Below are 24671 nucleotides of genomic sequence, written 5' to 3'. Positions count from 1 at the left end.
CTATTCCTCTGTGGGAAATATGGGGTTTTGAGTCCCTTTCACTGAGGAAGGTGTAGGTCTTGTCTATTCCATAGTTGGTTTTTGGAACGGTACCTGTGCTTATATCAAACTCTGGTTTGATGCATCACCCCACCACTCCTTCCCCCTTAAGCAGGCATAAGAGTGTTTTCTAAATGTGAGACTCTGTTCTCTTGCCTAACTCAGTTCATGTGTAGCCATGTTTACAGGATCTTCCTAAGTGATATCTTATGATAAGTTTCTTTTCCTGTGTGACTTCTTTCACTTAGAATCATCGTACCTGAATCCACTCATTTTGCTGCTACTGGTCTTATGACATTGATTTCGTGGCTGAGGGATATTCCATCGTACGTAAGTTCCACAATGTTTTGAACCATTTTTATATTTCCTGGGATATTTCAGGTGTACCCAGGTTGAGGTTCTTGTAAGCAGTGCAGCCCTCAATTTGGGGGTGGCTCTGTCTTATGGATTTTCAGTTTTCCCAAGGTATATTTCCTAGACTGGAAGTGCCCTTGGTTCTGTAGCTCTGTTGTTTACTTGTTTTAGGGAACACAATGCACTCCTCCAGTGAGGCAGTTGGCAACTTACATCCCGCCCATCAGCATAACAAGGCTCCCTGTTCTCCAGGGCCTGTCTTGCCTTTCTGGTTTTTACACATTTTGTGGATGTCCCTTTTGACCGGTGGGAAATGATACTTCTTTGTAGTGCAGATTTGCATTGCCCGCTTGCTTGCTTGGCCAAAAAGGGCGTATGCGTTTTCTCCTGAATATATTCAGGAGAAAACGCATACGCCCTTTTTGGCCAAGTGCATCATTGTCGAAGTTGTGCCCCTCTTCCTGTGCTTTACAGGCGATTCCAACGTACCTCTTGAAATCTGTTTCCTGCTATTCTGCCTCGCTTTCAAGTCCACCTCGTTGACTTCCCTCAACAGATTTTTGGACGATAGTTGGCCTTGATTACTCTGCCAGTTTGTGAATTGCTGTGCCCCTGAGCTCCATTTTTCAACTCGTTTTTTGTGAGCTGAACGCAAGTCCAAACTTTTGGTTCAGGACCTATACTGGTTCCCGGTGGGTGGCTGAGACTTTGGTTAATTCTTCTTCCTGCCGGGAAATTAGAGTGACATGTGCCCATCCAAATGCCTAACAGCTACTCTCTCATTGGTTCTCCCTCTTCCCTTTCATCCTCTGCCAAATTGGCAACCTGTGCGAAACAGGAGCTTAAAGGGGCTGTCTCTCCAAGTTGGGAGATTGATAGGAAAGCAGTTGGAAAGTCAAACCGGAGCACCAGGAGAGGGGCTCTTCGTTGAGTTTTAGAAACCTTTCGTATTCACAGTGTGTCCATTCTCTAGGTTTCCCGTACACGTTATAGCTGTAGTAATATTCCCTTCAACCTCGAGAGCTGGGACCCATGGAATGGGTGTCATGCATTATTGCTTTAAAGGGTCTGCATTTGCTCACCCAATCTCACCAATCCTCTCAGTCCCAAGTGTCCAGCCTCATGCAACATGCAGCTGTCATTGTAGATAGGGCCATTCCAGGTTGCATCAGAGACCCTGAAGGAATTGTGAAGAATTTCCCTGTTTCTTTGTTCTGTTTTTGAAATTCCTTTTTAGAGTGGGTTTGAGCTGATTCTCGCTGCCATGTTTATGCCAGTCTAGACACACTTGATTCCCTTACGGAGACATATCAATACATAGGTTTTAAGATTCTTACTAGTCAGATCTATTCCTCTGCGGGAAATATGGGGTTTTGAGTCCCTTTCACTGAGGAAGGTGTAGGTCTTGTCTATTCCATAGTTGGTTTTTGGAACGGTACCTGTGCTTATATCAAACTCTGGTTTGATGCATCACCCCACCTCTCCTTCCCCCTTAAGCAGGCATAAGAGTGTTTTCTAAATGTGAGACTCTGTTCTCTTGCCTAACTCAGTTCATGTGTAGCCATGTTTACAGGATCTTCCTAAGTGATATCTTATGATAAGTTTCTTTTCCTGTGTGACTTCTTTCACTTAGAATCATCGTACCTGAATCCACTCATTTTGCTGCTACTGGTCTTATGACATTTATTTCATGGCTGAGGGATATTCCATCGTACGTAAGTTCCACAATGTTTGGAACCATTTTTATTTTTCCTGGGATATTTTAGGTGTACCCAGGTTGAGGTTCTTGTAAGCAGTGCAGCCCTCAATTTGGGGGTGGCTCTGTCTTATGGATTTTCAGTTTTCCCAAGGTATATTCCCTAGACTGGAAGTGCCCTTGGCTCTGTAGCTCTGTTGTTTACTTGTTTTAGGGAACACAATGCACTCCTCCAGTGAGGCAGTTGGCAACTTACATCCCGCCCATCAGCATAACAAGGCTCCCTGTTCTCCAGGGCCTGTCTTGCCTTTCTGGATTTTACACATTTTGTGGATGTCCCTTTTGACCGGTGGGAAGTGATACTTCTTTGTAGTGCAGATTTGAATTGCCCGCATGCTTGCTTGGCCAAAAAGGGCGTATGCGTTTTCTCCTGAATATATTCAGGAGAAAACGCATACGCCCTTTTTGGCCAAGTGCATCATTGTCGAAGTTGTGCCCCTCTTCCTGTGCTTTACAGGCGATTCCAACGTACCTCTTGAAATCTGTTTCCTGCTATTCTGCCTCGCTTTCAAGTCCGCCTCGTTGCCTTCCCTCAACAGATTTTTGGACGATAGTTGGCCTTGATTACTCTGCCAGTTTGTGAATTGCTGTGCCCCTGAGCTCCATTTTTCAACTCGTTTCTTGTGAGCTGAACGCAAGTCCAAACTTTTGGTTCAGGACCTATACTGGTTCCCGGTGGGTGGCTGCGACTTTGGTTAATTCTTCTTTCTGCCAGGAAATTAGAGTGACATGTGCCCATCCAAATGCCTAACAGCTACTCTCTCATTGGTTCTCCCTCTTCCCTTTCATCCTCTGCCAAATTGGCAACCTGTGCGAACCAGGAGCTTAAAGGGGCTGTCTCTCCAAGTTGGGAGATTGATAGGAAAGCAGTTGGAAAGTCAAACCGGAGCACCAGGAGAGGGGCTCTTCGTTGAGTTTTAGAAACCTTTCGTATTCACAGTGTGTCCATTCTCTAGGTTTCCCGTACACGTTATAGCTGTAGTAATATTCCCTTCAACCTGGAGAGCTGGGACCCATGGAATGGGTGCCATGCATTATTGCTTTGAAGGGTCGGCATTTGCTCACCCAATCTCACCAATCCTCTCAGTCCCAAGTGTCAGCCTTATGCCACATCCAGCTGTCATTGTGGATAGTGTCATTCCAGGTTGCATCAGAGACCCTGAAGGAATTGTGAAGAATTACCCTGTTTCTGTGTTCTGTTTTTGAAATTCCTGTTTAGAGTGTGTTTTAGCTGATTCTCGCTGTCATGTTTATGCCAGTCTAGACACACTTGATTCCCTTACGGAGACATATCAATACATAGGTTTTAAGATTCTTACTAGTCAGATCTATTCCTCTGTGGGAAATATGGGGTTTTGAGTCCCTTTCACTGAGGAAGGTGTAGGTCTTGTCTATTCCATAGTTGGTTTTTGGAACGGTACCTGTGCTTATATCAAACTCTGGTTTGATGCATCACCCCACCACTCCTTCCCCCTTAAGCAGGCATAAGAGTGTTTTCTAAATGTGAGACTCTGTTCTCTTGCCTAACTCAGTTCATGTGTAGCCATGTTTACAGGATCTTCCTAAGTGATATCTTATGATAAGTTTCTTTTCCTGTGTGACTTCTTTCACTTAGAATCATCGTACCTGAATCCACTCATTTTGCTGCTACTGGTCTTATGACATTGATTTCGTGGCTGAGGGATATTCCATCGTACGTAAGTTCCACAATGTTTTGAACCATTTTTATATTTCCTGGGATATTTCAGGTGTACCCAGGTTGAGGTTCTTGTAAGCAGTGCACCCCTCAATTTGGGGGTGCCTCTGTCTTATGGATTTTCAGTTTTCCCAAGGTATATTTCCTAGACTGGAAGTGCCCTTGGTTCTGTAGCTCTGTTGTTTACTTGTTTTAGGGAACACAATGCACTCCTCCAGTGAGGCAGTTGGCAACTTACATCCCGCCCATCAGCATAACAAGGCTCCCTGTTCTCCAGGGCCTGTCTTGCCTTTCTGGTTTTTACACATTTTGTGGATGTCCCTTTTGACCGGTGGGAAATGATACTTCTTTGTAGTGCAGATTTGCATTGCCCGCTTGCTTGCTTGGCCAAAAAGGGCGTATGCGTTTTCTCCTGAATATATTCAGGAGAAAACGCATACGCCCTTTTTGGCCAAGTGCATCATTGTCGAAGTTGTGCCCCTCTTCCTGTGCTTTACAGGCGATTCCAACGTACCTCTTGAAATCTGTTTCCTGCTATTCTGCCTCGCTTTCAAGTCCACCTCGTTGCCTTCCCTCAACAGATTTTTGGACGATAGTTGGCCTTGATTACTCTGCCAGTTTGTGAATTGCTGTGCCCCTGAGCTCCATTTTTCAACTCGTTTTTTGTGAGCTGAACGCAAGTCCAAACTTTTGGTTCAGGACCTATACTGGTTCCCGGTGGGTGGCTGAGACTTTGGTTAATTCTTCTTCCTGCCGGGAAATTAGAGTGACATGTGCCCATCCAAATGCCTAACAGCTACTCTCTCATTGGTTCTCCCTCTTCCCTTTCATCCTCTGCCAAATTGGCAACCTGTGCGAAACAGGAGCTTAAAGGGGCTGTCTCTCCAAGTTGGGAGATTGATAGGAAAGCAGTTGGAAAGTCAAACCAGAGCACCAGGAGAGGGGCTCTTCGTTGAGATTTAGAAACCTTTCGTATTCACAGAGTGTCCATTCTCTAGGTTTCCCGTACATGTTATAGCTGTAGTAATATTCCCTTCAACCTGGAGAGTTGGGACCCATGGAATGGGTGCCATGCATTATTGCTTTAAAGTGTCTGCATTTGCTCACCCAATCTCACCAATCCTCTCAGTCCCAAGTGTCCAGACTTATGCCACATCCAGCTGTCATTGTAGATAGGGTCATTCCAGTTTTCATCAGCGACCCTGAAGGAATTGTGAAGAATTTCCCTGTTTCTTTGTTCTGTTTTTGAAATTCCTGTTTAGAGTGGGTTTGAGCTGATTCTCGCTGCCATGTTTATGCCAGTCTAGACACACTTGATTCCCTTACGGAGACATATCAATACATAGGTTTCAAGATTCTTACTAGTCAGATCTATTCCTCTGTGGGAAATATGGGGTTTTGAGTCCCTTTCACTGAGGAAGGTGTAGGTCTAGTCTATTCCATAGTTGGTTTTTGGAACGGTACCTGTGCTTATATCAAACTCTGGTTTGATGCATCACTCCACCTCTCCTTCCCCCTTAAGCAGGCATAAGAGTGTTTTCTTAATGTGAGACTCTGTTCTCTTGCCTAACTCAGTTCATGTGTAGCCATGTTTACAGGATCTTCCTAAGTGATATCTTATGATAAGTTTCTTTTCCTGTGTGACTTCTTTCACTTAGAATCATCGTACCTGAATCCACTCATTTTGCTGCTACTGGTCTTATGACATTGATTTCGTGGCTGAGGGATATTCCATCGTACGTAAGTTCCACAATGTTTGGAACCATTTTTATATTTCCTGGGATATTTCAGGTGTACCCAGGTTGAGGTTCTTGTAAGCAGTGCAGCCCTCAATTTGGGGCTGGCTCTGTCTTATGGATTTTCAGTTTTCCCAAGGTATATTTCCTAGACTGGAAGTGCCCTTGGCTCTGTAGCTCTGTTGTTTACTTGTTTTAGGGAACACAATGCACTCCTCCAGTGAGGCAGTTGGCAACTTACATCCCGCCCATCAGCATAACAAGGCTCCCTGTTCTTCAGGGCCTGTCTTGCCTTTCTGGCTTTTACACATTTTGTGGATGTCCCTTTTGACCGGTGGGAAGTGATACTTCTTTGTAGTGCAGATTTGCATTGCCCGCTTGCTTGCTTGGCCAAAAAGGGCGTATGCGTTTTCTCCTGAATATATTCAGGAGACAACGCATACGCCCTTTTTGGCCAAGTGCATCATTGTCGAAGTTGTGCCCCTCTTCCTGTGCTTTACAGGCGATTCCAACGTACCTCTTGAAATCTGTTTCCTGCTATTCTGCCTCGCTTTCAAGTCCGCCTCGTTGCCTTCCCTCAACAGATTTTTGGACGATAGTTGGCCTTGATTACTCTGCCAGTTTGTGAATTGCTGTGCCCCTGAGCTCCATTTTTCAACTCGTTTCTTGTGAGCTGAACGCAAGTCCAAACTTTTGGTTCAGGACCTATACTGGTTCCCGGTGGGTGGCTGAGACTTTGGTTAATTCTTCTTCCTGCCGGGAAATTAGAGTGACATGTGCCCATCCAAATGCCTAACAGCTACTCTCTCATTGGTTCTCCCTCTTCCCTTTCATCCTCTGCCAAATTGGCAAACTGTGCAAAACAGGAGCTTAAAGGGGCTGTCTCTCCAATTTGGGAGATTGATAGGAAAGCAGTTGGAAAGGCAAACCGGAGCACCAGGAGAGGGGCTCTTCGTTGAGTTTTAGAAACCTTTCGTATCCACAGTGTGTCCATTCTCTAGGTTTCCCGTACACGTTATAGCTGCAGTAATATTCCCTTCAACCTGGAGAGCTGGGACCCATGGAATGGGTACCATGCATTATTGCTTTAAAGGGTCTGCATTTGCTCACCCAATCTCACCAATCTTCTCAGTCCCAAGTGTCCAGCCTTATGCCACATCCAGCTGTCATTGTAGATAGGGTCTTTCCAGGTTGCATCAGAGGCCCTGAAGGAATTGTGAAGAATTTCCCTGTTTCTTTGTTCTGTTTTTGAAATTCCTTTTTAGAGTGGGTTTGAGCTGATTCTCGCTGCCATGTTTATGACAGTCTAGACACACTTGATTCCCTTACGGAGACATATCAATACATAGGTTTTAAGATTCTTACTAGTCAGATCTATTCCTCTGCGGGAAATATGGGGTTTTGAGTCCCTTTCACTGAGGAAGGTGTAGGTGTTGTCTATTCCATAGTTGGTTTTTGGAACGGTACCTGTGCTTATATCAAACTCTGGTTTGATGCATCACCCCACCTCTCCTTCCCCCTTAAGCAGGCATAAGAGTGTTTTCTAAATGTGAGACTCTGTTCTCTTGCCTAACTCAGTTCATGTGTAGCCATGTTTACAGGATCTTCCTAAGTGATATCTTATGATAAGTTTCTTTTCCTGTGTGACTTCTTTCACTTAGAATCATCGTACTTGAATCCACTCATTTTGCTGCTACTGGTCTTATGACATTGATTTCGTGGCTGAGGGATATTCCATCCTACGTAAGTTCCACAATGTTTGGAACCATTTTTATATTTCCTGGGATATTTCAGGTGTACCCAGGTTGAGGTTCTTGTAAGCAGTGCAGCCCTCAATTTGGGGGTGGCTCTGTCTTATGGATTTTCAGTTTTCCCAAGGTATATTTCCTAGACTGGAAGTGCCCTTGGCTCTGTAGCTCTGTTGTTTACTTGTTTTAGGGAACACAATGCACTCCTCCAGTGAGGCAGTTGGCAACTTACATCCGGCCCATCAGCATAACAAGGCTCCCTGTTCTCCAGGGCCTGTCTTGCCTTTCTGGTTTTTACACATTTTGTGGATGTCCCTTTTGACCGGTGGGAAGTGATACTTCTTTGTAGTGCAGATTTGCATTGCCCGCTTGCTTGCTTGGCCAAAAAGGGCGTATGCGTTTTCTCCTGAATATATTCAGGAGACAACGCATACGCCCTTTTTGGCCAAGTGCATCATTGTCGAAGTTGTGTCCCTCTTCCTGTGCTTTACAGGCGATTCCAACGTACCTCTTGAAATCTGTTTCCTGCTATTCTGCCTCGCTTTCAAGTCCGCCTCGTTGCCTTCCCTCAACAGATTTTTGGACGATAGTTGGCCTTGATTATTCTGCCAGTTTGTGAATTGCTGTGCCCCTGAGCTCCATTTTTCAACTCGTTTTTTGTGAGCTGAACGCAAGTCCAAACTTTTGGTTCAGGACCTATACTGGTTCCCGGTGGGTGGCTGAGACTTTGGTTAATTCTTCTTCCTGCCGGGAAATTAGAGTGACATGTGCCCATCCAAATGCCTAACAGCTACTCTCTCATTGGTTCTCCCTCTTCCCTTTCATCCTCTGCCAAATTGGCAACCTGTGCGAACCAGGAGCTTAAAGGGGCTGTCTCTCCAAGTTGGGAGATTGATAGGAAAGCAGTTGGAAAGTCAAACCGGAGCACCAGGAGAGGGGCTCTTCGTTGAGTTTTAGAAACCTTTCGTATTCACAGTGTGTCCATTCTCTAGGTTTCCCGTACATGTTATAGCTGTAGTAATATTCCCTTCAACCTGGAGAGTTGGGACCCATGGAATGGGTGCCATGCATTATTGCTTTAAAGGGTCTGCATTTGCTCACCCAATCTCACCAATCCTCTCAGTCCCAAGTGTCCAGCCTTATGCCACATCCAGCTGTCATTGTAGATAGGGTCATTCCAGGTTGCATCAGCGACCCTGAAGGAATTGTGAAGAATTTCCCTGTTTCTTTGTTCTGTTTTTGAAATTCCTTTTTAGAGTGGGTTTGAGCTGATTCTCGCTGCCATGTTTATGCCAGTCTAGACACACTTGATTCCCTTACGGAGACATATCAATACATAGGTTTTAAGATTCTTACTAGTCAGATCTATTCCTCTGCGGGAAATATGGGGTTTTGAGTCCCTTTCACTGAGGAAGGTGTAGGTCTTGTCTATTCCATAGTTGGTTTTTGGAACGGTACCTGTGCTTATATCAAACTCTGGTTTGATGCATCACCCCACCACTCCTTCCCCCTTAAGCAGGCATAAGAGTGTTTTCTAAATGTGAGACTCTGTTCTCTTGCCTAACTCAGTTCATGTGTAGCCATGTTTACAGGATCTTCCTAAGTGATATCTTATGATAAGTTTCTTTTCCTGTGTGACTTCTTTCACTTAGAATCATCGTACCTGAATCCACTCATTTTGCTGCTACTGGTCTTATGACATTGATTTCGTGGCTGAGGGATATTCCATCGTACGTAAGTTCCACAATGTTTTGAACCATTTTTATATTTCCTGGGATATTTCAGGTGTACCCAGGTTGAGGTTCTTGTAAGCAGTGCAGCCCTCAATTTGGGGGTGCCTCTGTCTTATGGATTTTCAGTTTTCCCAAGGTATATTTCCTAGACTGGAAGTGCCCTTGGTTCTGTAGCTCTGTTGTTTACTTGTTTTAGGGAACACAATGCACTCCTCCAGTGAGGCAGTTGGCAACTTACATCCCGCCCATCAGCATAACAAGGCTCCCTGTTCTCCAGGGCCTGTCTTGCCTTTCTGGTTTTTACACATTTTGTGGATGTCCCTTTTGACCGGTGGGAAATGATACTTCTTTGTAGTGCAGATTTGCATTGCCCGCTTGCTTGCTTGGCCAAAAAGGGCGTATGCGTTTTCTCCTGAATATATTCAGGAGAAAACGCATACGCCCTTTTTGGCCAAGTGCATCATTGTCGAAGTTGTGCCCCTCTTCCTGTGCTTTACAGGCGATTCCAACGTACCTCTTGAAATCTGTTTCCTGCTATTCTGCCTCGCTTTCAAGTCCACCTCGTTGCCTTCCCTCAACAGATTTTTGGACGATAGTTGGCCTTGATTACTCTGCCAGTTTGTGAATTGCTGTGCCCCTGAGCTCCATTTTTCAACTCGTTTTTTGTGAGCTGAACGCAAGTCCAAACTTTTGGTTCAGGACCTATACTGGTTCCCGGTGGGTGGCTGAGACTTTGGTTAATTCTTCTTCCTGCCGGGAAATTAGAGTGACATGTGCCCATCCAAATGCCTAACAGCTACTCTCTCATTGGTTCTCCCTCTTCCCTTTCATCCTCTGCCAAATTGGCAACCTGTGTGAACCAGGAGCTTAAAGGGGCTGTCTCTCCAAGTTGGGAGATTGATAGGAAAGCAGTTGGAAAGTCAAACCGGAGCACCAGGAGAGGGGCTCTTCGTTGAGATTTAGAAACCTTTCGTATTCACAGAGTGTCCATTCTCTAGGTTTCCCGTACATGTTATAGCTGTAGTAATATTCCCTTCAACCTGGAGAGTTGGGACCCATGGAATGGGTGCCATGCATTATTGCTTTAAAGTGTCTGCATTTGCTCACCCAATCTCACCAATCCTCTCAGTCCCAAGTGTCCAGACTTATGCCACATCCAGCTGTCATTGTAGATAGGGTCATTCCAGTTTTCATCAGCGACCCTGAAGGAATTGTGAAGAATTTCCCTGTTTCTTTGTTCTGTTTTTGAAATTCCTGTTTAGAGTGGGTTTGAGCTGATTCTCGCTGCCATGTTTATGCCAGTCTAGACACACTTGATTCCCTTACGGAGACATATCAATACATAGGTTTCAAGATTCTTACTAGTCAGATCTATTCCTCTGTGGGAAATATGGGGTTTTGAGTCCCTTTCACTGAGGAAGGTGTAGGTCTAGTCTATTCCATTGTTGGTTTTTGGAACGGTACCTGTGCTTATATCAAACTCTGGTTTGATGCATCACTCCACCTCTCCTTCCCCCTTAAGCAGGCATAAGAGTGTTTTCTTAATGTGAGACTCTGTTCTCTTGCCTAACTCAGTTCATGTGTAGCCATGTTTACAGGATCTTCCTAAGTGATATCTTATGATAAGTTTCTTTTCCTGTGTGACTTCTTTCACTTAGAATCATCGTACCTGAATCCACTCATTTTGCTGCTACTGGTCTTATGACATTGATTTCGTGGCTGAGGGATATTCCATCGTACGTAAGTTCCACAATGTTTGGAACCATTTTTATATTTCCTGGGATATTTCAGGTGTACCCAGGTTGAGGTTCTTGTAAGCAGTGCAGCCCTCAATTTGGGGGTGGCTCTGTCTTATGGATTTTCAGTTTTCCCAAGGTATATTTCCTAGACTGGAAGTGCCCTTGGCTCTGTAGCTCTGTTGTTTACTTGTTTTAGGGAACACAATGCACTCCTCCAGTGAGGCAGTTGGCAACTTACATCCCGCCCATCAGCATAACAAGGCTCCCTGTTCTCCAGGGCCTGTCTTGCCTTTCTGGTTTTTACACATTTTGTGGATGTCCCTTTTGACCGGTGGGAAGTGATACTTCTTTGTAGTGCAGATTTGCATTGCCCGCTTGCTTGCTTGGCCAAAAAGGGCGTATGCGTTTTCTCCTGAATATATTCAGGAGACAACGCATACGCCCTTTTTGGCCAAGTGCATCATTGTCGAAGTTGTGCCCCTCTTCCTGTGCTTTACAGGCGATTCCAACGTACCTCTTGAAATCTGTTTCCTGCTATTCTGCCTCGCTTTCAAGTCCGCCTCGTTGCCTTCCCTCAACAGATTTTTGGACGATAGTTGGCCTTGATTACTCTGCCAGTTTGTGAATTGCTGTGCCCCTGAGCTCCATTTTTCAACTCGTTTCTTGTGAGCTGAACGCAAGTCCAAACTTTTGGTTCAGGACCTATACTGGTTCCCGGTGGGTGGCTGAGACTTTGGTTAATTCTTCTTCCTGCCGGGAAATTAGAGTGACATGTGCCCATCCAAATGCCTAACAGCTACTCTCTCATTGGTTCTCCCTCTTCCCTTTCATCCTCTGCCAAATTGGCAAACTGTGCAAAACAGGAGCTTAAAGGGGCTGTCTCTCCAAGTTGGGAGATTGATAGGAAAGCAGTTGGAAAGGCAAACCGGAGCACCAGGAGAGGGGCTCTTCGTTGAGTTTTAGAAACCTTTCGTATCCACAGTGTGTCCATTCTCTAGGTTTCCCGTACACGTTATAGCTGCAGTAATATTCCCTTCAACCTGGAGAGCTGGGACCCATGGAATGGGTACCATGCATTATTGCTTTAAAGGGTCTGCATTTGCTCACCCAATCTCACCAATCTTCTCAGTCCCAAGTGTCCAGCCTTATGCCACATCCAGCTGTCATTGTAGATAGGGTCTTTCCAGGTTGCATCAGAGGCCCTGAAGGAATTGTGAAGAATTTCCCTGTTTCTTTGTTCTGTTTTTGAAATTCCTTTTTAGAGTGGGTTTGAGCTGATTCTCGCTGCCATGTTTATGACAGTCTAGACACACTTGATTCCCTTACGGAGACATATCAATACATAGGTTTTAAGATTCTTACTAGTCAGATCTATTCCTCTGCGGGAAATATGGGGTTTTGAGTCCCTTTCACTGAGGAAGGTGTAGGTGTTGTCTATTCCATAGTTGGTTTTTGGAACGGTACCTGTGCTTATATCAAACTCTGGTTTGATGCATCACCCCACCTCTCCTTCCCCCTTAAGCAGGCATAAGAGTGTTTTCTAAATGTGAGACTCTGTTCTCTTGCCTAACTCAGTTCATGTGTAGCCATGTTTACAGGATCTTCCTAAGTGATATCTTATGATAAGTTTCTTTTCCTGTGTGACTTCTTTCACTTAGAATCATCGTACTTGAATCCACTCATTTTGCTGCTACTGGTCTTATGACATTGATTTCGTGGCTGAGGGATATTCCATCCTACGTAAGTTCCACAATGTTTGGAACCATTTTTATATTTCCTGGGATATTTCAGGTGTACCCAGGTTGAGGTTCTTGTAAGCAGTGCAGCCCTCAATTTGGGGGTGGCTCTGTCTTATGGATTTTCAGTTTTCCCAAGGTATATTTCCTAGACTGGAAGTGCCCTTGGCTCTGTAGCTCTGTTGTTTACTTGTTTTAGGGAACACAATGCACTCCTCCAGTGAGGCAGTTGGCAACTTACATCCGGCCCATCAGCATAACAAGGCTCCCTGTTCTCCAGGGCCTGTCTTGCCTTTCTGGTTTTTACACATTTTGTGGATGTCCCTTTTGACCGGTGGGAAGTGATACTTCTTTGTAGTGCAGATTTGCATTGCCCGCTTGCTTGCTTGGCCAAAAAGGGCGTATGCGTTGTCTCCTGAATATATTCAGGAGACAACGCATACGCCCTTTTTGGCCAAGTGCATCATTGTCGAAGTTGTGTCCCTCTTCCTGTGCTTTACAGGCGATTCCAACGTACCTCTTGAAATCTGTTTCCTGCTATTCTGCCTCGCTTTCAAGTCCGCCTCGTTGCCTTCCCTCAACAGATTTTTGGACGATAGTTGGCCTTGATTATTCTGCCAGTTTGTGAATTGCTGTGCCCCTGAGCTCCATTTTTCAACTCGTTTTTTGTGAGCTGAACGCAAGTCCAAACTTTTGGTTCAGGACCTATACTGGTTCCCGGTGGGTGGCTGAGACTTTGGTTAATTCTTCTTCCTGCCGGGAAATTAGAGTGACATGTGCCCATCCAAATGCCTAACAGCTACTCTCTCATTGGTTCTCCCTCTTCCCTTTCATCCTCTGCCAAATTGGCAACCTGTGCAAACCAGGAGCTTAAAGGGGCTGTCTCTCCAAGTTGGGAGATTGATAGGAAAGCAGTTGGAAAGTCAAACCGGAGCACCAGGAGAGGGGCTCTTCGTTGAGTTTTAGAAACCTTTCGTATTCACAGTGTGTCCATTCTCTAGGTTTCCCGTACATGTTATAGCTGTAGTAATATTCCCTTCAACCTGGAGAGTTGGGACCCATGGAATGGGTGCCATGCATTATTGCTTTAAAGGGTCTGCATTTGCTCACCCAATCTCACCAATCCTCTCAGTCCCAAGTGTCCAGCCTTATGCCACATCCAGCTGTCATTGTAGATAGGGTCATTCCAGGTTGCATCAGCGACCCTGAAGGAATTGTGAAGAATTTCCCTGTTTCTTTGTTCTGTTTTTGAAATTCCTTTTTAGAGTGGGTTTGAGCTGATTCTCGCTGCCATGTTTATGCCAGTCTAGACACACTTGATTCCCTTACGGAGACATATCAATACATAGGTTTTAAGATTCTTACTAGTCAGATCTATTCCTCTGCGGGAAATATGGGGTTTTGAGTCCCTTTCACTGAGGAAGGTGTAGGTCTTGTCTATTCCATAGTTGGTTTTTGGAACGGTACCTGTGCTTATATCAAACTCTGGTTTGATGCATCACCCCACCTCTCCTTCCCCCTTAAGCAGGCATAAGAGTGTTTTCTAAATGTGAGACTCTGTTCTCTTGCCTAACTCAGTTCATGTGTAGCCATGTTTACAGGATCTTCCTAAGTGATATCTTATGATAAGTTTCTTTTCCTGTGTGACTTCTTTCACTTAGAATCATCGTACCTGAATCCACTCATTTTGCTGCTACTGGTCTTATGACATTGATTTCGTGGCTGAGGGATATTCCATCGTACGTAAGTTCCACAATGTTTGGAACCATTTTTATATTTCCTGGGATATTTCAGGTGTACCCAGGTTGAGGTTCTTGTAAGCAGTGCAGCCCTCAATTTGGGGCTGGCTCTGTCTTATGGATTTTCAGTTTTCCCAAGGTATATTTCCTAGACTGGAAGTGCCCTTGGCTCTGTAGCTCTGTTGTTTACTTGTTTTAGGGAACACAATGCACTCCTCCAGTGAGGCAGTTGGCAACTTACATCCCGCCCATTAGCATAACAAGGCTCCCTGTTCTCCAGGGCCTGTCTTGCCTTTCTGGTTTTTACACATTTTGTGGATGTCCCTTTTGACCGGTGGGAAGTGATACTTCTTTGTAGTGCAGATTTGCATTGCCCGCTTGCTTGCTTGGCCAAAAAGGGCGTATGCGTTTTCTCCTGAATATATTCAGGAGACAACGCATACGCCCTTTTTGGCCAAGTGCATCATTGTCGAAGTTGTGCCCCTCTTCCTGTGCTTTACAGGCGATTCCAACGTACCTCTTGAAATCTGTTTCCTGCTATTCTGCCTCGCTTTCAAGTCCGCCTCGTTGCCTTCCCTCAACAGATTTTTGGACGATAGTTGGCCTTGATTACTCTGCCAGTTTGTGAATTGCTGTGCCCCTGAGCTCCATTTTTCAACTCGTTTCTTGTGAGCTGAACGCAAGTCCAAACTTTTGGTTCAGGACCTATACTGGTTCCCGGTGGGTGGCTGAGACTTTGGTTAATTCTTCTTCCTGCCGGGAAATTAGAGTGACATGTGCCCATCCAAATGCCTAACAGCTACTCTCTCATTGGTTCTCCCTCTTCCCTTTCATCCTCTGCCAAATTGGCAACCTGTGCGAACCAGGAGCTTAAAGGGGCTGTCTCTCCAAGTTGGGAGATTGATAGGAAAGCAGTTGGAAAGTCAAACCGGAGCACCAGGAGAGGGGCTCTTCGTTGAGTTTTAGAAACCTTTCGTATTCACAGTGTGTCCATTCTCTAGGTTTCCCGTACATGTTATAGCTGTAGTAATATTCCCTTCAACCTGGAGAGTTGGGACCCATGGAATGGGTGCCATGCATTATTGCTTTAAAGGGTCTGCATTTGCTCACCCAATCTCACCAATCCTCTCAGTCCCAAGTGTCCAGCCTTATGCCACATCCAGCTGTCATTGTAGATAGGGTCTTTCCAGGTTGCATCAGCGACCCTGAAGGAATTGTGAAGAATTTCCCTGTTTCTTTGTTCTGTTTTTGAAATTCCTTTTTAGAGTGGGTTTGAGCTGATTCTCTCTGCCATGTTTATGCCAGTCTAGACACACTTGATTCCCTTACGGAGACATATCAATACATAGGTTTTAAGATTCTTACTAGTCAGATCTATTCCTCTGCGGGAAATATGGGGTTTTGAGTCCCTTTCACTGAGGAAGGTGTAGGTCTTGTCTATTCCATAGTTGGTTTTTGGAACGGTACCTGTGCTTATATCAAACTCTGGTTTGATGCATCACCCCACCTCTCCTCCCCCCTTAAGCAGGCATAAGAGTGTTTTCTAAATGTGAGACTCTGTTCTCTTGCCTAACTCAGTTCATGTGTAGCCATGTTTACAGGATCTTCCTAAGTGATATCTTATGATAAGTTTCTTTTCCTGTGTGACTTCTTTCACTTAGAATCATCGTACCTGAATCCACTCATTTTGCTGCTACTGGTCTTATGACATTGATTTCGTGGCTGAGGGATATTCCATCGTACGTAAGTTCCACAATGTTTGGAACCATTTTTATATTGCCTGGGATATTTCAGGTGTACCCAGGTTGAGGTTCTTGTAAGCAGTGCAGCCCTCAATTTGGGGCTGGCTCTGTCTTATGGATTTTCAGTTTTCCCAAGGTATATTTCCTAGACTGGAAGTGCCCTTGGCTCTGTAGCTCTGTTGTTTACTTGTTTTAGGGAACACAATGCACTCCTCCAGTGAGGCAGTTGGCAACTTACATCCCGCCCATTAGCATAACAAGGCTCCCTGTTCTCCAGGGCCTGTCTTGCCTTTCTGGTTTTTACACATTTTGTGGATGTCCCTTTTGACCGGTGGGAAGTGATACTTCTTTGTAGTGCAGATTTGCATTGCCCGCTTGCTTGCTTGGCCAAAAAGGGCGTATGCGTTTTCTCCTGAATATATTCAGGAGAAAACGCATACGCCCTTTTTGGCCAAGTGCATCATTGTCGAAGTTGTGCCCCTCTTCATGTGCTTTACAGGCGATTCCAACGTACCTCTTGAAATCTTTTTCCTGCTATTCTGCCTCGCTTTCAAGTCCGCCTCGTTGCCTTCCCTCAACAGATTTTTGGACGATAGTTGGCCTTGATTACTCTGCCAGTTTGTGAATTGCTGTGCCCCTGAGCTCCATTTTTCAACTCGTTTCTTGTGAGCTGAACGCAAGTCCAAACTTTTGGTTCAGGACCTATACTGGTTCCCGGTGGGTGGCTGAGACTTTGGTTAATTCTTCTTCCTGCCGGGAAATTAGAGTGACATGTGCCCATCCAAATGCCTAACAGCTACTCTCTCATTGGTTCTCCCTCTTCCCTTTCATCCTCTGCCAAATTGGCAACCTGTGCGAACCAGGAGCTTAAAGGGGCTGTCTCTCCAAGTTGGGAGATTGATAGGAAAGCAGTTGGAAAGTCAAACCGGAGCACCAGGAGAGGGGCTCTTCGTTGAGTTTTAGAAACCTTTCGTATTCACAGTGTGTCCATTCTCTAGGTTTCCCGTACACGTTATAGCTGTAGTAATATTCCCTTCAACCTGGAGAGTTGGGACCCATGGAATGGGTGCCATGCATTATTGCTTTAAAGGGTCTGCATTTGCTCACCCAATCTCACCAATCCTCTCAGTCCCAAGTGTCCAGCCTTATGCCACATCCAGCTGTCATTGTAGATAGGGTCATTCCAGGTTGCATCAGCGACCCTGAAGGAATTGTGAAGAATTTCCCTGTTTCTTTGTTCTGTTTTAGAAATTCCTTTTTAGAGTGGGTTTGAGCTGATTCTCGCTGCCATGTTTATGCCAGTCTAGACACACTTGATTCCCTTACGGAGACATATCAATACATAGGTTTTAAGATTCTTACTAGTCAGATCTATTCCTCTGCGGGAAATATGGGGTTTTGAGTCCCTTTCACTGAGGAAGGTGTAGGTCTTGTCTATTCCATAGTTGGTTTTTGGAACGGTACCTGTGCTTATATCAAACTCTGGTTTGATGCATCACCCCACCTCTCCTCCCCCCTTAAGCAGGCATAAGAGTGTTTTCTAAATGTGAGACTCTGTTCTCTTGCCTAACTCAGTTCATGTGTAGCCATGTTTACAGGATCTTCCTAAGTGATATCTTATGATAAGTTTCTTTTCCTGTGTGACTTCTTTCACTTAGAATCATCGTACCTGAATCCACTCATTTTGCTGCTACTGGTCTTATGACATTGATTTCGTGGCTGAGGGATATTCCATCGTACGTAAGTTCCACAATTTTTTGAACCATTTTTATATTTCCTGGGATATTTCAGGTGTACCCAGGTTGAGGTTCTTGTAAGCAGTGCAGCCCTCAATTTGGGGGTGGCTCTGTCTTATGGATTTTCAGTTTTCCCAAGGTATATTTCCTAGACTGGAAGTGCCCTTGGCTCTGTAGCTCTGTTGTTTACTTGTTTTAGGGAACACAATGCACTCCTCCAGTGAGGCAGTTGGCAACTTACATCCCGCCCATCAGCATAACAAGGCTCCCTGTTCTCCAGGGCCTGTCTTGCCTTTCTGGTTTTTACACATTTTGTGGATGTCCCTTTTGACCGGTGGGAAGTGATACTTCTTTGTAGTGCAGATTTGCATTGCCCGCTTGCTTGCTTGGCCAAAAAGGTCGTATGCGTTGTCTCCTGAATATATTCAGGAGACAACGCATACGCCCTTTTTGGCCAAGTGCATCATTGTCGGAGTTGTGTCCCTCTTCCTGTGCTTTACAGGCGATTCCAACGTACCTCTTGAAATCTGTTTCCTGCTATTCTGCCTCGCTTTCAAGTCCACCTCGTTGCCTTCCCTCAACAGATTTTTGGACGATAGTTGGCCTTGATTACTCTGCCAGTTTGTGAATTGCTGTGCCCCTGAGCTCCATTTTTCAACTCGTTTCTTGTGAGCTGAACGCAAGTCCAAACTTTTGGTTCAGGACCTATACTGGTTCCCGGTGGGTGGCTCAGACTTTGGTTAATTCTTCTTCCTGCCGGGAAATTAGAGTGACATGTGCCCATCCAAATGCCTAACAGCTACTCTCTCATTGGTTCTCCCTCTTCCCTTTCATCCTCTGCCAAATTGGCAACCTGTGCAAACCAGGAGCTTAAAGGGGCTGTCTCTCCAAGTTGGGAGATTGATAGGAAAGCAGTTGGAAAGTCAAACCGGAGCACCAGGAGAGGGGCTCTTCGTTGAGTTTTAGAAACCTTTCGTATTCACAGAGTGTCCATTCTCTAGGTTTCCCGTACATGTTATAGCTGTAGTAATATTCCCTTCAACCTGGAGAGATGGGACCCATGGAATGGGTGCCATGCATTATTGCTTTAAAGGGTCTGCATTTGCTCACCCAATCTCACCAATCCTCTCAGTCCCAAGTGTCCAGCCTTATGCCACATCCAGCTGTCATTGTAGATAGGGTCATTCCAGGTTGCATCAGCGACCCTGAAGGAATTGTGAAGAATTACCCTGTTTCTTTGTTCAATTTTTGAAATTCCTTTTTAGAGTGGGTTTGAGCTGATTCTCGCTGCCATGTTTATGCCAGTCTAGACACACTTGATTCCCTTATGGAGACATATCAATACATAGGTTTTAAGATTCTTACTAGTCAGATCTATTCCTCTGCGGGAAATATGGGGTTTTGAGTCCCTTTCACTGAGGAAGGTGTAGGTCTTGTCTATTCCATAGTTGGTTTTTGGAACGGTACCTGTGCTTATATCAAACTCTGGTTTGATGCATCACCCCACCTCTCCTTCCCCCTTAAGCAGGCATAAGAGTGTTTTCTAAATGTGAGACTCTGTTCTCTTGCCTAACTCAGTTCATGTGTAGCCATGTTTACAGGATCTTCCTAAGTGATATCTTATGATAAGTTTCTTTTCCTGTGTGACTTCTTTCACTTAGAATCATCGTACCTGAATCCACTCATTTTGCTGCTACTGGTCTTATGACATTGATTTCGTGGCTGAGGGATATTCCATCGTACGTAAGTTCCACAATGTTTGGAACCATTTTTATATTTCCTGGGATATTTCAGGTGTACCCAGGTTGAGGTTCTTGTAAGCAGTGCAGCCCTCAGTTTGGGTGTGGCTCTGTCTTATGGATTTTCAGTTTTCCCAAGGTATATTCCCTAGACTGGAAGTGCCCTTGGCTCTGTAGCTCTGTTGTTCACTTGTTTTAGGGAACACAATGCACTCCTCCAGTGAGGCAGTTGGCAACTTACATCCCGCCCATCAGCATAACAAGGCTCCCTGTTCTCCAGGGCCTGTCTTGCCTTTCTGGTTTTTACACATTTTGTGGATGTCCCTTTTGACCGGTGGGAAGTGATACTTCTTTGTAGTGCAGATTTGCATTGCCCGCTTGCTTGCTTGGCCAAAAAGGACGTATGTGTTTTCTCCTGAATATATTCAGGAGAAAACGCATACGCCCTTTTTGGCCAAGTGCATCATTGTCGAAGTTGTGCCCCTCTTCCTGTGCTTTACAGGCGATTCCAACGTACCTCTTGAAATCTGTTTCCTGCTATTCTGCCTCGCTTTCAAGTCCGCCTAGTTGCCTTGCCTCAACAGATTTTTGGACGATAGTTGGCTTTGATTACTCTGCCAGTTTGTGAATTGTTGTGCCCCTGAGCTCCATTTTTCAACTCGTTTCTTGTGAGCTGAACGCAAGTCCGAACTTTTGGTTCAGGACCTATACTGGTTCCCGGTGGGTGGCTGAGACTTTGGTTAATTCTTCTTCCTGCCGGGAAATTAGAGTGACATGTGCCCATCCAAATGCCTAACAGCTACTCTCTCATTGGTTCTCCCTCTTCCCTTTCATCCTCTGCCAAATTGGCAACCTGTGCGAACCAGGAGCTTAAAGGGGCTGTCTCTCCAAGTTGGGAGATTGATAGGAAAGCAGTTGGAAAGTCAAACCGGAGCACCAGGAGAGGGGCTCTTCGTTGAGTTTTAGAAACCTTTCGTATTCACAGTGTGTCCATTCTCTAGGTTTCCCGTACACGTTATAGCTGTAGTAATATTCCCTTCAACCTGGAGAACTGGGACCCATGGAATGGGTGCCATGCATTATTGCTTTAAAGGGTCTGCATTTGCTCACCCAATCTCACCAATCCTCTCAGTCCCAAGTGTCCAGCCTTATGCCACATCCAGCTGTCATTGTAGATAGGGTCATTCCAGGTTGCATCAGCGACCCTGAAGGAATTTTGAAGAATTACCCTGTTTCTTTGTTCTGTTTTTGAAATTCCTGTTTAGAGTGGGTTTGAGCTGATTCTCGCTGCCATGTTTATGCCAGTCTCGACACACTTGATTCCCTTACAGAGACATATCAATACATAGGTTTTAAGATTCTTACTAGTCAGATCTATTCCTCTGCGGGAAATATGGGGTTTTGAGTCCCTTTCACTGAGGAAGGTGTAGGTGTTGTCTATTCCATAGTTGGTTTTTGGAACGGTACCTGTGCTTATATCAAACTCTGGTTTGATGCATCACCCCACCTCTCCTTCCCCCTTAAGCAGGCATAAGAGTGTTTTCTAAATGTGAGACTCTGTTCTCTTGCCTAACTCAGTTCATGTGTAGCCATGTTTACAGGATCTTCCTAACTGATATCTTATAATAAGTTTCTTTTCCTGTGTGACTTCTTTCACTTAGAATCATCGTACCTGAATCCACTCATTTTGCTGCTACTGGTCTTATGACATTGATTTCGTGGCTGAGGGATATTCCATCGTACGTAAGTTCCAAAATGTTTGGAACCATTTTTATATTTCCTGGGATATTTCAGGTGTACCCAGGTTGAGGTTCTTGTAAGCAGTGCAGCCCTCAATTTGGGGGTGGCTCTGTCTTATGGATTTTCAGTTATCCCAAGGTATATTCCCTAGACTGGAAGTGCCCTTGGTTCTGTAGCTCTGTTGTTTATTTGTTTTAGGGAACACAATGCACTCCTCCAGTGAGGCAGTTGGCAACTTACATCCCGCCCATCAGCATAACAAGGCTCCCTGTTCTCCAGGGCCTGTCTTGCCTTTCTGGTTTTTACACATTTTGTGGATGTCCCTTTTGACCGGTGGGAAGTGATACTTCTTTGTAGTGCAGATTTGCATTGCCCGCTTGCTTGCTTGGCCAAAAAGGGCGTATGCGTTTTCTCCTGAATATATTCAGGAGAAAACGCATACGCCCTTTTTGGCCAAGTGCATCATTGTCGAAGTTGTGCCCCTATTCCTGTGCTTTACAGGCGATTCCAACGTACCTCTTGAAATCTGTTTCCTGCTATTCTGCCTCGCTTTCAAGTCCGCCTCGTTGCCTTCCCTCAACAGATTTTTGGACGATAGTTGGCTTTGATTACTCTGCCAGTTTGTGAATTGCTGTGCCCCTGAGCTCCATTTTTCAACTCGTTTCTTGTGAGCTGAACGCAAGTCCAAACTTTTGGTTCTGGAACTATACTGGTTCCCGGTGGGTGGCTGAGACATTGGTTAATTCTTCTTCCTGCCGGGAAATTAGAGTGACATGTGCCCATCCAAATGCCTAACAGCTACTCTCTCATTGGTTCTCCCTCTTCCCTTTCATCCTCTGCCAAATTGGCAACCTTTGTGAACCAGGAGCTTAAAGGGGCTGTCTCTCCAAGTTGGGAGATTGATAGGAAAGCAGTTGGAAAGTCAAACCGGAGCACCAGGAGAGGGGCTCTTCGTTGAGTTTTAGAAACCTTTCGTATTCACAGTGTGTCCATTCTCTAGGTTTCCCGTACACGTTATAGCTGTAGTAATATTCCCTTCAACCTGGAGAGCTGGGACCCATGGAATGGGTGCCATGCATTATTGCTTTAAAGGGTCTGCATTTGCTCACCCAATCTCACCAATCCTCTCAGTCCCAAGTGTCCAGCCTCATGCCACATCCAGCTGTCATTGTAGATAGGGTCATTCCAGGTTGCATCAGAGACCCTGAAGGAATTGTAAAGAATTTCCCTGTTTCTTTGTTCTGTTTTTGAAATTCCTTTTTAGAGTGGGTTTGAGCTGATTCTCGCTGCCCTGTTTATGTCAGTCTAGACACACTTGATTCCCTTACGGAGACATATGAATACATAGGTTTTAAGATTCTTACTAGTCAGATCTATTCCTCTGCGGGAAATATGGGGTTTTGAGTCCCTTTCACTGAGGAAGGTGTAGGTCTTGTCTATTCCATAGTTGGTTTTTGGAACGGTACCTGTGCTTATATCAAACTCTGGTTTGATGCATCACCCCACCTCTCCTTCCCCCTTAAGCAGGCATAAGAGTGTTTTCTAAATGTGAGACTCTGTTCTCTTGCCTAACTCAGTTCATGTGTAGCCATGTTTACAGGATCTTCCTAAGTGATATCTTATGATAAGTTTCTTTTCCTGTGTTACTTCTTTCACTTAGAATCATCGTACCTGAATCCACTCATTTTGCTGCTACTGGTCTTATGACATTGATTTCGTGGCTGAGGGATATTCCATCGTACGTAAGTTCCACAATGTTTGGAACCATTTTTATATTTCCTGGGATATTTCAGGTGTACCCAGGTTGAGGTTCTTGTAAGCAGTGCAGCCCTCAATTTGGGGGTGGCTCTGTCTTATGGATTTTCAGTTTTCCCAAGGTATATTCCCTAGACTGGAATTGCCCTTGGCTCTGTAGCTCTGTTGTTTACTTGTTTTAGGGAACACAATGCACTCCTCCAGTGAGGCAGTTGGCAACTTACATCCCGCCCATCAGCATAACAAGGCTCCCTGTTCTCCAGGGCCTGTCTTGCCTTTCTGGTTTTTACACATTTTGTGGATGTCCCTTTTGACTGGTGGGAAGTGATACTTCTTTGTAGTGCAGATTTGCATTGCCCGCTTGCTTGCTTGGCCAAAAAGGGCGTATGCGTTTTCTCCTGAATATATTCAGGAGAAAACGCATACGCCCTTTTTGGCCAAGTGCATCATTGTCGAAGTTGTGCCCCTCTTCCTGTGCTTTACAGGCGATTCCAACGTACCTCTTGAAATCTGTTTCCTGCTATTCTGCCTCGCTTTCAAGTCCGCCTCGTTGCCTTCCCTCAACAGATTTTTGGACGATAGTTGGCTTTGATTACTCTGCCAGTTTGTGAATTGCTGTGCCCCTGAGCTCCATTTTTCAACTCGTTTCTTGTGAGCTGAACGCAAGTCCAAACTTTTGGTTCAGGACCTATACTGGTTCCCGGTGGGTGGCTGAGACTTTGGTTAATTCTTCTTCCTGCCGGGAAATTAGAGTGACATGTGCCCATCCAAATGCCTAACAGCTACTCTCTCATTGGTTCTCCCTCTTCCCTTTCATCCTCTGCCAAATTGGCAACCTGTGCGAACCAGGAGCTTAAAGGGGCTGTCTCTCCAAGTTGGGAGATTGATAGGAAAGCAGTTGGAAAGTCAAACTGGAGCACCAGGAGAGGGGCTCTTCGTTGAGTTTTAGAAACCTTTCGTATTCACAGTGTGTCCATTCTCTAGGTTTCCCGTACATGTTATAGCTGTAGTAATATTCCCTTCAACCTGGAGAGTTGGGACCCATGGAATGGGTGCCATGCATTATTGCTTTAAAGGGTCTGCATTTGCTCACCCAATCTCACCAATCCTCTCAGTCCCAAGTGTCCAGCCTTATGCCACATCCAGCTGTCATTGTAGATAGGGTCATTCCAGGTTGCATCAGCGACCCTGAAGGAATTGTGAAGAATTTCCCTGTTTCTTTGTTCTGTTTTTGAAATTCCTTTTTAGAGTGGGTTTGAGCTGATTCTCGCTGCCATGTTTATGCCAGTCTCGACACACTTGCTTCCCTTACGGAGACATATCAATACATAGGTTTTAAGATTCTTACTAGTCAGATCTATTCCTCTGCGGGAAATATGGGGTTTTGAGTCCCTTTCACTGAGGAAGGTGTAGGTCTTGTCTATTCCATAGTTGGTTTTTGGAACGGTACCTGTGCTTATATCAAACTCTGGTTTGATGCATCACCCCACCTCTCCTTCCCCCTTAAGCAGGCATAAGAGTGTTTTCTAAATGTGAGACTCTGTTCTCTTGCCTAACTCAGTTCATGTGTAGCCATGTTTACAGGATCTTCCTAAGTGATATCTTATGATAAGTTTCTTTTCTTGTGTGACTTCTTTCACTTAGAATCATCGTACCTGAATCCACTCATTTTGCTGCTACTGG

This window comes from Mesoplodon mirus (assembly GCF_964341445.2).
Source record: "Mesoplodon mirus genome assembly, contig: SUPER_7_unloc_1, whole genome shotgun sequence".
Lineage (NCBI taxonomy): Eukaryota > Metazoa > Chordata > Mammalia > Artiodactyla > Ziphiidae > Mesoplodon > Mesoplodon mirus.
This window is presented reverse-complemented; position numbering follows the sequence as displayed.